The sequence below is a fragment of the Rhamphochromis longiceps genome, linkage group LG2, assembly GCF_057381845.1.
Source record: "Rhamphochromis longiceps isolate RC_006_pf linkage group LG2, R_longiceps_female_GT1.1, whole genome shotgun sequence".
Taxonomy (NCBI): Eukaryota; Metazoa; Chordata; class Actinopteri; order Cichliformes; family Cichlidae; genus Rhamphochromis; species Rhamphochromis longiceps.
In genome coordinates this window covers 30,506,141-30,518,293 of record NC_140558.1, presented here as the reverse complement: position 1 = coordinate 30,518,293, position 12,153 = coordinate 30,506,141, and the positions used below count along the sequence as shown (strand labels likewise).

General features: G+C 41.2%; 1 protein-coding gene across 2 annotated transcripts in view; it reads right to left on the bottom strand.

The window, feature by feature from the left end:
* The window catches only part of nlgn3a (neuroligin 3a), a 132,349-nt gene extending 120,411 nt beyond the window's left edge, over positions 1-11,938 (bottom strand). For both annotated transcript variants that reach the window (XM_085422399.1, XM_085422391.1), the window contains exon 1: positions 11,590-11,938. The gene's annotated coding sequence lies outside the window, so the exon portion shown is untranslated. The remainder of the gene's footprint in view (positions 1-11,589) is intronic.
* Between the last annotated feature and the right edge of the window lie 215 nt (positions 11,939-12,153).

Sequence of the window (12,153 nt, the reverse complement as noted above, 5' to 3'; positions counted from 1 at the left end):
TTTGACTGATGCCATGGTGATAGCGGAAACACGTCTCTGTCCCCTGACACTGAGCTAAACAACACGGCTATAATTCATGCTTTCTAATGCTGTAATATCCCCATGCCATTGCACACAGAGGAGAGGAGAGGTTGCCCTGATGTTACTGCTGACGCCTAAGTCCTAGACATTGTACTTAGAGTGTCTCCTGCAGGACATTATTCAAACACACACACAGGCGCTACAAAGTCCATAAGACAAGAGTAGGCTGAACACATACGTCCTCAGATGCGGCAGCTCGCTGAGGGTACTCAAGGTTGTATTATAAGATAGGAAGTGAAACCAGTGATATTTTGACCTCACCATATGTACTCTAAGATAAAATCTTTGAATTCAACAGAACGGGAAGCTACAGCATAGACACTATGCATATGGCATGAATTAAAATCCCATTTGTGCACTTTAAGCAGAGTAGAAGACCACATTAATGACTGCACGCTTAGAAGTAGGCCATGTCCAAACACTGCAGGCAAATTTGGCCTCGGGTTGTCTGCACTTCCTCAAAAACTGCACCAAACACACACTGGATGCTGAATCTCCCTTCCTATTCTGTGCCTACTCTGCACCAACGAAGCCCAGAGCAATGACAGCACATACTGTAGATACTGTATGGGAACCCATGCATAACTTTGATCACACATCTACACTGATTTCCAAATTCTTCTAAAATAAACTCGCCTTGATCTGCCTCTCTTTTACCCTTTTTCTTATTATTATTTTTCGCCTGTTTTTCTAAACATCCTTTCCTGTTCCGTGTTTCATTAGCAACCTAAGGGGGGGTAAAAACTAACATCCACTAACATCTGGATGTTAGCTAGCTCGAATGAAAAGTCATATCAGATCAGATCCCGCTACATCAAATGAAACTGGAGGGTACATTATTTATTCATTTCACTGCTGACATCCAAACCATGCCCTAAACGGTGACACTTTGAAAACTATTCCTCTGTGCCTGAACTGCGCTGATACGAGTGCAACTAGCGGGGGCTCGCAGAGGGAAGGGAGTTTTATGTTCCTTTTACCAGGGATGAATGTAGAGGAGACAGAACAACGGGGCCATTGTTGTTTTCTAGCTTAAGAGCCTTGGAGCTTCTGCGAGGAGCAAACACAACAATGAGAGTGCCTCCATGCCTGCTGTAAAATTTCATGTGACTACAAGGCCTTCCCGCAATTTTCACAGACACTAAAAGCAGAGCCCTTAGGACCAAAAATGGCATGTCAACTGTTACCAATACAACTGCTACCCTTTTGGTGAATGGAAACTCTATGTAGGTAAATCTCAGTGTGGGTTTGTGTGCCAGGTGATTTGTTTTTGGGGTTGTTGTTTTTTTTAAATATATGTTTTGCAAAAATTGTGTGAAAAATAATAAGGAAACTTTTACTCTAGCTTTTATTCAGAGTTTCTTTGTATTGTCAGCACAAAAAGGGAACGCTTTAATTTTGCAGGAACAAAAGCGCCCGTTGTTGCAATTAATGCACCTTTCAAACTCAATACTATACTTTTCTAGAACTAAAAAAAAAAGAGAGAAACGATGCACCTCTTGCAGAACCTAAGAGCTGCATGATTGCCTTTTACATCCAGAGGTTAGCATCGCCAACTTGGTATGCAGACAAGCTCCAAGAAAGAAATCCACGTGTGATGGATACAAAGAAAAGGTTTTCAGAAGAGGGGAGAGTCTCCTCTGTGTAGGATTAAGCGCTTTAGATGTAATGATGAGAGAGGCCCTGTTTTTATTTGTTTTCAAAAGGCATTTTGCTCTTAATGGAATAGCATCTGCTTTCCGTCTCCGGAGGATACGAATGCTCATCAAAGACCTGGCTTTGTCAAACAATCCATAAACTCTTAATGCCACACGGCAATAGATAGTTGCTAGACAGGTTCAGAGCAAGGGAGAAAAAAAAATCAATGACAAGTTATACCAATTTACAATGTCATTATAGTGCAAAAGGTTTTATATCATACTCTTTTGCTCTGTGATCCCAGACCATTAAGGGACTGCTCATGTTTTGGGAAGTTCCAGCTCAGAATTCCTTGGTGGGATTCTAGCGCTTCCTATCAATATCTGAGGCGGTGGCTGCCAGAAGATTTGGTAGCACTCGATGCCCAGGGCTGTAAATCTGGGCCAGGGGTTGTGTGGGATGCTCAGATAAATGGGTTGGGCTTTGTTTTATTGCAGCGCTGCTTGTCTTAACTTTCTGTGTCTACCAGGGATTTAGAAAATGTGCTACTGTCCTTGGGCCTCTCTCTGCAACAGCAGCTCTGAGTCGGGTTTGAGTCAGCCCTGGTGCCCCCAGATTACATAAATATCCTCTATAAGCCATTCACTACTATATCCGCGCGCTACTGTTTTGGTTGCTTTTTTTATCTCCGGCAGCATTTTGTTGTTTTTGCACGAGTACGGGGTGCAAGTTTCAGATTAAAAAGCAGAGGAAGCAGAGGATCCTCATTTAACCCAATTTGACGATTCCTCTCACACTGCGTCGAACATTTTGAAAGACCTTTACATGTGATGCAGCTGTTTGTCATTTGTGTGCAGCTAAGCATCAATATAAAAGAAAAGTGGGCCACGGAGACACAAAGCACAATTATCCCTGAGGAAATATGTCACTTTTCCAACGTCCTTTGTGATAAGGTTCCTTTATTCATTCTTCTTTCAAAAAGCACAGTGGGGAAACAAAGGCAAAGATATGGCTTATTAGGTCAGTTTATTATTATTTTTTTGTAAATATATATACAAACTGATCTTGGATCTGCTGGATAAATCACATGGGTATCATTAGAATCAACCCCGAGGAGTCTCCAGCTGCAGCGTGTTCGTGTGTGTTTAGGATGGCTCATGACTTTCTGGTGTTTTTTCAACATCCAATCAAGAAAGCGATGTGTAGCAGTCCTACTGAAATGCATCTGTACTCTTGCAGAGCTCTGATGCCTTTTTGCACTGTAAAACACACACACTTCTTCATTTAAATAATTTATTTCAGAAGCAGACTTAGGAGACAGCTCGGTCATACAAATCAAGAGGAGGCTCAGAGAATGCAAACTCGTTACCCTGCCCGATTGTTATCCTTTAGCATAAGCTAACCTTAACCCTAACTCTATTGGACATCGCAATATTTAACATATTAGTGGGTGCCAGGCTCCCCCCCCCCCCCTCCCAAAAAAACAAAAAACTTCAACAATAAATCCGTATTGTCATCATTTGCTTTGGAGTTAAGGCTTCTGTAGAATTTTAAATGTGCAAAAAATTTGAGTGAAGCAGGTTTGGATTCAAAGAGGATGTGATTAAAGAGCATATGAGATGAGAATGCCAGTAAATTCTGGGGTGTCAGAAAACACTGAATGATTTAATAATATGGTATGGAGATCTGCCTCAATCAAAAAAAAAATCTTCAAATAAAAAGACGTAATGAAGAAAAACTTCAGGATACAGTTGACTAGGATTTGTATTCTGCTTGTTTGTGTACTAGTGTGGGGTTTTCGTTTTGTTTTTTAAAAAAAAAAGATAGTAAAGCTGTAGTTGTCCGCAGCATGAATAAAACAAACGTGGATTTTTGTTTGACTGGCTTTCTCCAGCCCAGAGCTCACTTGTCAAAAGGCTTATCCAGGCTTATTTTTCTCCACCCTAGCTATTTTCCTCTTGTTTCTTTTCAATCTCACCTCTTCCTTCTGTCCTCGTTCTTATCCTCTCTGATCCCCTCTCCATTCCTGCTACTCTCAGAGAACCATTTCTATCCAACGGTATCATTTCACTCTTCAGCTTCAGGACTGAACTGCCCACCACTATTATGTCATTCAACACCTGTACTTAAACCGGGTTGAAATTCACGGTGAGCCCAGGGCAATGGAACTACGAGAGAAACTACAGCTCTGGAGTCTCTTGTCCCAAATCTACCTTCCTCTGCTGTAATGACTCGTAAAGACAAAATGCAAGTGCGACTCTTCAGGTTCGCACTGGACAACAAGCCCATGAGGCTCTATTTACTTTTAGCTTATGAAAAGTACAGTATGTTAATAGTCATGGTTCAAACAGCAACCCACATATTTACAGCTTTCTGCAAATAATATGCGATTATGGGCTTTTGGAGCACATAATTTGGGGCGTTTTAGCAAAACCCTCAAATCTGTGCTACTTAAAGAGCGCCTCGAGGATTCCTCCCTGGTCTTATGTGCTCGCCCACATCACCATACTCCCCAGAAACAAAACTTGTCTTTTTTTTCTAGATTAAAAACCTCAAACCAAGAAGCTCATCAAAATGAGGCTCCTCCCCTCAGCCTCACTTTTTCACTCAAACTATTGTCATAGTGACCTACAGCCACCAATTCATCACAGCTGCCATCTTAGGGGAGTAAGTCGCGAGGCTATTTCTGTAATGACCCAGATTCTCAGGTAAATCTGGATCCATATCATTGTAATGAGCAGCGGCAAATCAAAGGAGAGCATATTAGGTCAAAGAAACGATTTTCTTATTTATGCTCATTTACTTTATGGCTAAACGTTGTGTTATTTAAACTTTAAGACTCATGAAAAGTGTGCATCCTGTATTGAAAACACAATCGATGCCAGAGAAAATTCCCCAGTCTAATTTCCTTTCTTGGTAATTTTGTCAGATTAATATCAAGTCAATTTCCTGGAGCCTGTTCTTACACAGAGTGATGGCATGTTGATGGTATCATTGGAAGAAAGCTATAATTGTGGAGGATGGCTCCTTTTGGGAGAAATATGGGCACAGATGGGCCCTGAGCTTGATAGAGGAATTTCTCTGAAAGGGAAAGGCTATCGGAAAGCATTGCCAAGCTGGCAAGAGATATAAATAGACGACAGCGAGGAGCAGGTCTACATGTAAGCACCAAAATAAACCAGTCCCAAAGTAGGTAGCATCCTATTAAGGCAGAGGGTTTACAATGTCGTTAAGGTAAATTTACAAAACATTATCCAAAGCTGCATAACACTGCATTATTAAGAGAATCTGATTAGATTTGCTTATTACTACTTACTGTTTTATATAATGGCTTGTGCTTGTACCACTACAATAGCATTTATAATGCATTTTTATGGCTTTACTCAAAGCTATGCTTATATATTACATTTATATGATATTTCATTTACATATAAATGTTATTTATTCATTTATTCGCTGAACTGTTACACTGCATTGCACAACAACTAGGCCAAAACACAGTGGACTCCCTCCATCAAAAAGATAGTACAGAAACAACCACTCACTTACTCACATTCACACCTACAGGCAATTCAGTCTCCAGTCAGCTTGATGGGGAGGAAATGCGAGCACAAGCACAGGCAGAGACACCACCACCACCGAAGACACAAAGGACCCGCGCTCAGTACTGTTTTGGGGGGATTTGAGGGGTTTTAATAACCTGAGGAAGAGTTTACATTCTGCAATTACACACACTTTACACGTGAAATTTTATAGCCTGCTCTGATCTTCTGGTCTGTAAAATAAACGATTAGGGCGAAAACACTAAAGTTAAAGAAGCGCTAAATTTGAATTTCAATGTTTACTGAAACATATTAATGAAGACAATGTAGTTCAGTATTTACTTTTAGGGGTTTTCCTTGATAAAAATCAGTTGCTGTATTTCTACAAACTGCACAGGGACAAAACAAAAGCCCACACATAATATTCTACTGGCCTCAAGACTCCTCAGTGGCTAGCATAGTGAAATGGATAATAAAAGTGAAATAGATAGCGCCTCAGTCAGCAGCAGCTTCAAACAACTCGGAGCTGTGGCTAACCTAATGTACATGCCATCCAAAATACTAAAAACCAACAAAAAAACAAATATCCAAAAAAACAAAACAAATACAAATAAATCCTAATACAGGTGAAAGGTCTGGTGTCTAGATAAAAACACACACAAATAAATGTGTTTACATGATTTCCACATTGTCTTCAGAGAGGAAGGACTAACAGGAGATGAATTAGCATGACACTGGTGCTGAACTCAATGTCAACATTTCACTAAATCTCAAATATAATTTCAAAAAAGTAAAACTTCAATATTTGTTCTCCAGAGTAGCAGATGTATGTGTTTTTGTCCAGGTGAAAGGCAAAAGGAAGGGAGATAATAAAGGAAAGATTATCCTAAAGAACATACAGCAACTGTAATTGAAAACCAACTTGTAGAGCAGAGATCTGCAATTTTATGACGGCTGAACAGTTGCGACGGAAAGTTTGTGCGTGTTGGAGTGTGTGCGTGGGAGGAGAGGGAGGACGGATCTCTATTAATCTCTTGCATTACTGCAGTCATTTCCACTCTCTTCATCACCAGAGCATGTGCTCTTTGAGATTTAAAATATTTAAATCTGTAATCTGTCAGCATTATGAGGTTAACGCACGCCCGCGAGACTGGTGTCCTATCCGTCACTATGCTTTCCACCTCACATGGCCCCCACATATATCACAAGGACCTGACATGGCCTTTTGTAGTTCTGGCTGGAAAAGACTTTGCACCCGATGTCTGTAATTTCTCAACAGCGGAACAGACATGCTGCCGGACCCTAGAGAAAAATTACGGGAAACGTGTGCAGATGAAAAAAAAAGAGAGACAGAGAGAGAGAGAAAAACAAGCTGCAGCACTGTGAAGTGCAAAGAAGCCTCTAATTGTTTCCCCAGTGTATGTGACCCAGTGACTCTGGAGGAGCTCTTTCTTGTTCTTTTACTACGGGCAACCCAGCATTCATTATTGATTTGGTGGCACAAACTCATAGTCTCACACAACGCGGTCTTATGAGTGGGCTTAAGTGTTCTGTCACTCTGGTGCACAACTACATTAAAGAAATGCTAATACACCTTGTTCCCCACCTAGCTTGCGCACATTGCTATATTTTCCTAAAAACTCTGAATTAATAACCAAGAGTGAATAAATTGAATGGGATTAAGCCTGAACGACAGTGACCCATATATGAATATTAGGTTGATGGAAGACACTCCAACGTAGCCCATTTAGCCAGCTCCATGTCATGTCTTCATACGACAGGCTTTTACTAAGCTCCTTAAGAGCCTGCCCCGGGGGATCTATGGTAGGCTGGAGGTACTGACTCAGGCCTTATCTCCACTAATTTACCCCATGAATTAGACAGCCCCGTCTTTCTGTGTACTGCCAGACCCACACAATACTCACTCTATGTTAAGAAAATGAGGAGAGAAAGGGGCTTAGTGATTGCTTAGTTGGATAAGAAGCTGAGGAATTGACAGAGGAAAGGCACACTGCCACTTAAACTTTACCTGGACAGTAACGTTCATCCCCTGGGATTAAAACGTGTTGACTCCCTGTCACTTGTCTCTGTATTTGCAGGGCGGATTAGGTAAAATAAAATGCGATTTAAATCATAAGGATTAAGGTGACTTTTCGAAAACAAACAGGCAGGGTTTCACCCCTGTCGCTCACGACACACAGAAAGAACGATTAACTTCTTTGTTTGTTTCCGGCCGGCCTTACATATTACGATGGCTGACGGATTTTTTACATTTCAAGTGAGCTGGCAAGTCTTTAAAAGCCGTGCATGACTCAGTAGTCAAAGGTCCAGAAATCTATATGTACCGCACATGCGGCAAGCATGCAAATCGCAGTCAGGGTCAACAAATAAATGCAACGGATTTGCAAAATAAAGTCAGTGGAATGTGAAACACGCACTGCTTCAGTGGATTGATTCTTGTATGCCATAGCAAAAAAAAAAAAAAAAAAAGGTCATTTATGTTTGCATGTTACACATGAATGAAAAGAAGTGAACTTTACATAAGCTTACGTAAGCTTAAAGTACAACTTTGCTTTTCCATATCATGATGGTCTCCCGCACCCCGCTCCTGCTGTCTCTCCCTCCATGTGATGCATTTTTAAAAAGTCTCAGTTAAAAGGGGGATACAATCAAAAACAGCTCCTTGCTGCTGCTGCTGCCGCTGCTGCTGCTTCTACTGCACGTTCGGCTGTCCCTGATTATAGCTCAGTCGGCTTCGTCCTTGGTCTGTGTGTTATTGAGAGTAAATTGACTAATTAATAAATAATTAATAAGTAGATAACTTCTGGCAGACAGTAAGTGGAGACATACTGTGTGACATCTGCTTTGTAGTTAGAATGGCGATGTCCAAAAGAATCTTGTTTACTAAGCAGACATTGGTCTTTGGCAGGGAAACCTGTTAGTCAGGGGAGATGTTTTTTGGGCCATGAACAATGTAATATCTCAGTTAAATATGTTATGTGCAAAAGACTTGAGGCATATCTTTGTGCCTCGGGCCAAAACCGCTTTGTTAGTCTAACAAACACTCTTTCATCTTTTTACTGATTTAACAAATACGTCTTATTCATTATTGAAACGAGTGTGACACAAGTGTACGGAGCACCGCCGCTTGTTTCGACTAATGTTTAATAGAGAAACTATCAGGGTGTTTTGCAGCGATTCAGTCATATCGAGTGTGATTTAATGATGATGAAGGCGCATCCTCCTGAGCAAACACGAAGAGACAAGTTGATCCTCCTGCATTAGTCACTGTACATCCATGTCTGCGAAAGGCAGGGGGAAAGGGCTCGGGTGACACATCATGAGGCACATTTTTACTTGGTTTTTGAAGATTTGGGCTCTTTCTCAGAGGTCTCTGCGAAACAGCCATTGTGAGAGACCATTAAGACCTCACACGACTCAGAATCATTTACATTTTAAGCAGCAATAACCTAAAAGCTAAATCTGCTCTCTAGATGAGTCTCAAGAAGTAAAATAAGTCTGTAAACTTTATGTCTGTTTGGGCAGGCATTTGTTACCTGTGGATTTTCAAGAGCAGCAGTCAAGCCAAGGCAATTATCCCGCTTGCTTGGTAACGTGGTAATAAGCTAATCTGTTTTAGATTCACAAACATCACACCTCCCCTCTTCCTTTTGTTTGAGCGATGTTGCAACGTTGTGAGAACAGCGCTAGAACAATGACAGGCCTTTCCTTGGCTGCAGGATAAATAGTGATAGGACATATTTTCAGAAGGTCAGAGGTATCCATTTGGGAAATTATTCAGCTCCTGCCTGCTTCGAGACAACACGTCAAACGCAATGAAGAATATTAGAAAACACAAATAACCTTCCACAGCCTTCCTTATATGTGCGACGACACACCGCCGTGTATACACAGAGGAGCACATGTGCTTGCACACCTCTGCCCATGTGTCTGGATGAGAAAGCAATAAGGAGCGCGATGCTTAAAGAGAAACTGAAGGCTAAGGAACAAGAGGACTCTCGGGCCAGAGACCAATGAGCGGCTCATCCATGTTAAGTCAGGCCAAGACACACTCAGGTGTATTCACGTTAGGTCAGCACGAAGCCTCGCTGACCTTTGCAGTAGACAGAGAGTCTCATGGAGCTTTTCTTGAGCAGCCCTGAGACTCACAGGGTAAACAACGGACTCAATGCTGCACTTGTGTGTTTGTGTGTGTGCACGCGCATATGTGTGCACGTGTGTGTCTACGGGAGTGTGTCAGCATGTGTGCCTATCAGTGATCACATGTTGACCGCTTCTCGATGGCCCAACCCCTTCCAGTGTAATCTGTCTAGCAAATGAACACACTGGGAGAGCGCCGTTCTCTGTAATTACTCTCCAACGGCTGAAACCCGAAAGCTCAGTTTTTGTCGTAAATTAAGCTGCCACGATTGTTACACAGCTCAAGTACATCCCAGAAAGAAAAGAAAAAAATCTGAGAAAGGGGTGAAGAATGGATATTAAAACAGCAGGGAGCTTGAAAAAATAGCACTTTGCTCGACTGGAATGCAAACACTGAAGGGTCAGAAAGAGAATTCACAAACAGCAGCACCAGCACCAGCATGCATAATTCTTCACATGATATTGAAGCGCCACTTACAATACAGACACACACCATTCTCCTGCAAATCAAAACTGAATTCGAGGAGCCCTTCTCAGAATTTCACAAGGCCTTTTTTCCCCCTTTTTTGTTTGAAAAAATATGTACGCAACAAAAACTAGAAATTCTACGTGTCTGTGTGATTATCATCTATTAGGGTCTTCTTTTATCAGCAGTGTGGTTTGCATGCCAAATAACAGGCTGAATCACTTCCTAAATGTTTAGGTTTCAGGGACACATTGGTTATTCAACTAATCACCATGACAACTCCTGCTTGACATTTCCACTTCCTCCTCTCTCTTTGGAATTCAACTCTCTCTCTCTTAATTATTCTTACTGCCACTGATAACAACCAGACTATTTATTTATAGTATATTTCTGAAGCCATGTGTCCAGGAATTTCAGACTGTATGGGAAAGTAGACGTGTGTGGCCTACAAGATCATTACACTGTTTTATGCACAATAAACTCTTTGCTTTGCAAGCAATATGTTCAGTTCTGCAGCTTTTATAGGTATTAAAGATGGAAAAAACATAACTTTTTCCTGCTTCTTTAAAAATCTCTTTTAATGTGATTAAGCCAAAAGGTTAAAAAGAATGAATAAGTGTCAAGCAGCAAGTAGAATAACCTATATATGTATATATATATATATATGTGTATATATATATATATATATGTGTATATATATATATATATATATATATATATATATATATATATATATATATATATATATATATATATATATATATATATATATATATATATATACACACACTCTGTCACTCTAAGATGAAAAATGCCCTTTAATAACCAGTTAAGCTCACACTGAAGCTTCTATACTGAGCCACTCATCTAATCATCCACAAACCAATTAGGAGAAAATGTTATTAAAAAAGGGAATAGGAATCGGGGGATACCCATGTATCCCCGTGGCAGATTATCCTGCTCATCCTGATGGAGGTCGGTAGCCTGGTGCAAACTGGTCCCAATCATATTTTATAAAAAAAAAAAAAAGAAAAAGAAAAAAAAAGGGACCTTAGATCTGCTTCTAACCTGATCTATTTAAGCCATCAATTCTTTGTTAAATGTACCTTAAAGTTCAGAGCTCGCAGTTTCCGCCCTTTTATTTCTTGTTTTTGCAATAAACGCAACTCATTTGGCGTTTTCGGGGTTTTTCCTTGCTACAGGATGAACAATGACACAGAGCTTGCGCCCATCACGCGCACAAGATGTCTTTATGCCCAAGTAACAAGTGCTCTGGACGTCTATCGCAAGCATTTATTTTCTGCATTGACGTTTGCCGTGCGCTGGTATCGCAACACGCTACATATGACAGTGCGAGGAAAAGATGCAGACAGTTAGCAGCATCCAAAACCCCTGCGTCTAATAAGACTCCGGGTAGTCCGTCCAACTCACAAAATCCGAATGCGTTTTGGAAGTATACGTGCCTCCGTGCCGGGGTACAGCGCTGCGTCGATGTTGCGTTACAAAATAGCTCCCACTCTTAATCTTTTCCACACACGCACACAAATAAAATAGAAGCTTAAGTCGTATAAAATAAATCCAAGTATCCTGATATACCCTCTTTCCCCCCTGCACATCTCCCCAAGTCACTCAGAACGCAGACAGCCTTAGATTTTCTGCCCCTTCCTCTAGTTGCTCATCAAGTCTCATGAAATGACTCACCTGCCTTGTCGAGATCTAAATCCCCCCATGCCTTTCTGGAAATAAAAAGCCGGGATAATGTTTCACTGTTTCGGGGTCTTCACTCGCAGTCGAGTCTCTGTACTCCAAATATCCGTATAGTCTGCGCACCGCTTATATGTTTTTCGGGAATGACCTTCCTGTGAAGCGATAACGACTCTCATTATCCTCACTCCGCTGTCATTTTAATGGATTTCTCCCACGTTTTATTTTAGTGATTAATTTTCTTTCTTTCTTTCTTTCTTTCTTTCCTTTTTTTCCTGCGGGAAGTCTCCTCCTAGTCCTGGTGCGTTTTGCTGCTTTTGCCTTGACTCTTGAGCTCAACACGAGCTTCGCGGGGACGCGCGGCGCTATCCCGTATGAATATTCGGGAGCGCCGATTTGAGATGGAGAAGAGAGTTACTAGGTAACCAAGGGCACACGCATCATACATGAAAAGGAGCAGACGGTTTATGCCTTCCAACTATTCTCTACCTTCTCTGACAGCTCATCAAACACAACCCTTTTCCCCCGGACTAACGTTTCTCACCAGAACAAAATCTATAA